A 3,878-nucleotide genomic window follows, 5' to 3' on the forward strand; every position below is an offset into this window, starting at 1 on the left:
TAAAAACAGGTTATTGGTTTTAAAGAGAGGAGAAACCCAGAGAGCTCCTTGCCTCGAACACAAGCACTACGGGTTAGTGCAAGTCCTAAAGGGCTCCTCTTCCCTTCTCCACTCCCCAGGCGTTATGCAGCCGTGTGGAGCTGTGAGACCCGTCGTCCCCTTGCGCTCATCTTACAGGCCCCACCTCGCTGCTGCCGTCTGCTAAGCACGGAGGACGGGGCGGCACTGCCGTTTGGATCTGCCAGCATTGCCACAACCAGCAAGAGGGAATCTCCCCCGGTCCGTCCACACGTACCCAGGGGCTGGGAGGCTGGGCACACAGGCAAGGGCGTCTCCTGTGCAGTGGGGCAGAACAGCTCATGAGGCTACGTCACTACGCTGGGCTCCGTCCGCTACCCCCACATGCCGCTCATGACCGGAAAGGGCCGCAAAGGATCCATAGACGAAGCAGCTTTCCAACGTGCCAGATAACCCGACTGCTGCACGGGGTCAAGCCAGTCAGGATCAAGCTTCCCAATGCACATTTCTGACTTATTTTTGCATTGTTGGGGGCAAGACAGCAGAGACTGTCATGTGCTGTTTTGGGGTTCTTGCCCTGGCCCCTCATCCCCACGCTGCCTGAGCACCATCCTATCATGCATTAAAGGGCGCATCCAGCATTTTGGAGTGTGAAATTGTCCCTTTCCCCGAAGGGAAAATTGTGAGGATTTCCTGCTTTGTATTTTAGGCTCTCTCTGCTTTGCTAACCATGCATGTTAGCAGAGGCAGATCACAGTTTCATAGTTGGTCGGGTCGGAAGGGACCTGAGCAGATCCTCAAGTCCGACCCCCTGCCGTGGCAGGAAAGAGCGCTGGGGTCAAACAACCCTGGCGAGGTGATTGTCGAGCCTCCTTTTGAAGACCCCCAGGGCAGGAGCCAGCACCACTTCCCTTGGAAGCTGGTTCCAGCTCCCGGCCGCCCTGACAGTGAAGTCACGCCTCCTGATGTCCAGCCTGAATCTACTCTCAGTTAACTTGTGGCCGTTACTCCTAGTTACTCCCGGTACTGCTCAGGGAAACAGGGCCGCTCCCGTTCCCCGCTGGCCCCCCGGTACGTTTATAGATGGCCACCGGATCCCCCCTCAGCCTTGTCTTGTGGAGGCTGATCAAAGAGCCATTCCTTGCAGTTGCAATAGAAAGTGCTGAGGTCTGATGAGGGGTGTAGGTTGTAGGAAGAGCACACACCAACTGCTGAAACTTCCTTAGCCTGACGAAGGGTTTTTGAACTCGAAAGCTTGCTTAATAACTATTCTCCAACTATTTGGGTTGGTCTAATAAAAGATATCAAATTCACCCAAGGAACCTTATCTGATGAGGTCTTGTGGGAACGTTCCCCAGCCTTGGCCTGGACACCAAGAAAAGACATGTCTTCTGCAGAGATGAGCTTTATCCTCCCCATGGACAGCCCCACTGTATGCACAAGTGGAGCCGTCGAGGTTCCCGTCCCAGGGCACTTGGATAGAAAGACACAGATCTCGCGTTTGACTCGATAGCCCCTGGCAGTGGGGCAGAGCAGAGCGGGGGGAAGGCAGGGCTGAGGACAACGCTCAGTGCCAACCTCAGTATAAAAACCACCTCAGCAACAGGCCTTAGGCAGATGCTTCACCAGAAGGATGGACTTTCCATCACTGGTAGGTAACAAAAGCCATAGCAAGGAGCGCGTGTGCAAGTAAGTGTAGGCGCAAGGACAACGGCATGTCCTAGCATGCAGATCGGTCTTCCCTTAAGGCAGTCAATGCAAACGAGTCAAAGAAAGCAGCTGTGCCTCTGCTGCACCAGCATCCCTCCACATGAACCAGCTACGTGTGTTCTTGGGAAGCAGCTCATTAAAAAAATCCAAACAAACCCTTAATCTAAGATTGCCACACAGCAGTATCCTGAGCTGACCCCTGTACTTGTGTGCCAGGAAGAGGCTTTCTTTGCTGGAAATGTCTATTTACATGCAAGCTTTATTGTTTATTGTCATTTATCATTTTCATGTTGATGTCTCTCGTACGCGGGTTAAAACTGTAAAATGTCTCAATAAAGGATACTTCTGTCAGTCAGATCTGATCGTGTAGCCAATACTCCCAGTCCTGTCTTTCACAGCCAGGCATCTGAGCAGGATATGAAAAGCAGGTTCAACTGGGCTTCAATAATGGGAGACTTCTGAAAGCGGTGGGGAAAGTGACCCAGAGACAGGGCGCTGTAACACACGATGAAGGGTTTTCAGTGGTTTGTTTGAAACTAGCTTAACATCATGTCCACTTCCCTCTTGATGCCCCCCTCGCTACCTAGCTTTGCTTGCCTTGATGAGCATTCACCTGGAAGTCGTGCCTGTACGCACCGCCCCGTGCTGCGCGGCCCACGAGCCCTGTGGACCGCCTGGGAACTCAAAGCAAGCTGACGAGGCTGGGACGTACGTGCTCGGCAGCAGTTGTCCCCGTGTCCAATCCTACGCAGCACTGAGTCAATTTGACTCTGGGGCAGCTTAGACGGGTTTCATCCAGGGAGTGAGCTGCACAAGTCTGGCTTCAAATTGACCGTGGGGCAACTGCTGGCACATGAACAGGTGCCGTCTTTCAGCTGTTCCACGTCACGTGCCCATGCCCACCCGTTCCCCACTTTAACACGTTTGCTTTCCAACATTTGAAGAACCTGACTTTATTCTGTGAAGCAACTGTGGTCTTTCCCTGGCTCGAGCCCTAACAAATTGTACTACCAAATATGCTTAAACTCCACCATGCACCTGTATATTCACTACCTGCTTATTTGCTTGGTGAACTGATCATTTCCAAACTACCCCTGGGAAGGGAACCTTATGTACAATTTTCCCATTACATAGCCCAGTCCTGACTCAGAAAAGCTGTTTTATGTCATTCAGATAAATACCGCTTACTAGCCTGGATAGGGCCAGCCGTTTAATCGCTTGCACACACCATTCGTTCCTATCTCGGGTTCTCACTTATTTGAAAACAGACCAGATGTTTGGTTGCTTGTCTATGGAGAGATTTAAGCACCGAGGGAAGTATTCTGCCCAACTCTAGGTGGTTTCTTTGAGCAGTTGCTTATGGCCTCTGATGGTCAGGAGACTTGCAGGGCAAGTGTGTTAACTCCATGCCATTTCAGCAGTGCTAAGAGGAAGTCAGTGAAATAACTCCCTCCTGGGAAACGCTTGGAAACAGTGGAAATCCTGGGAAATGTAGTGCTGAGGCGAGAGTCGAGCAGCAGTCCGACTCCACGGGAGACAGGCGGCTAGTTAGTTATTGCGGGTTACCATGAGTGCGTGGGAAACCCTCCCCAAGCCAGACCGCCGAGGACTTGACCCGACTCCCACCCCTCGTGCTGCTGCTACTATTTTATCTTGCTTCTTTCCTTCTCCCTTTTGTTTTCCTTTTGGTTTGGTTGGCTTTTTCATAGGAGAGATTTGGGCTCTCTGACCTCGGGTGCATTCCTCATAAGCTGTTACACTGTCTCCACATCCTTTTAAGGCCCGTCAAGTGGTTAGCGAAATGCTTTTTTTTCCTTGCAGGTCAACTAGAAAGCTGCTCCACATGTCAAAACCCAATTTGCTCAATAATTTCGAAGCGTTTACATAAAAATCTTCACTGGGGAAAACCCTTTGACTTTCCGCAGCTGGACAAAGAGCCCTGCCTGCCCTGGATGCAGCCCGGCACGCACAGCCCGAGCCCGAGCCCGAGCCCGAGCCCGAGCCCGGCACAGCGCAGTAGTCACGCGCCCCGCACCGACGCTGGGCTCCGCCGGGGCAGCACGCTCGCGCGCCGGCAGTAACCGGGAGAAGAGAAAAGCCCCCGACTACCCGCTCCGCGCAACTGCCCGGCTCTGCCCCGACGGCACCCC

The sequence above is a fragment of the Alligator sinensis genome, unplaced genomic scaffold (assembly GCF_000455745.1).
Source record: "Alligator sinensis unplaced genomic scaffold, ASM45574v1 scaffold1450_1, whole genome shotgun sequence".
In the NCBI taxonomy this organism is placed as follows: Eukaryota; Metazoa; Chordata; order Crocodylia; family Alligatoridae; genus Alligator; species Alligator sinensis.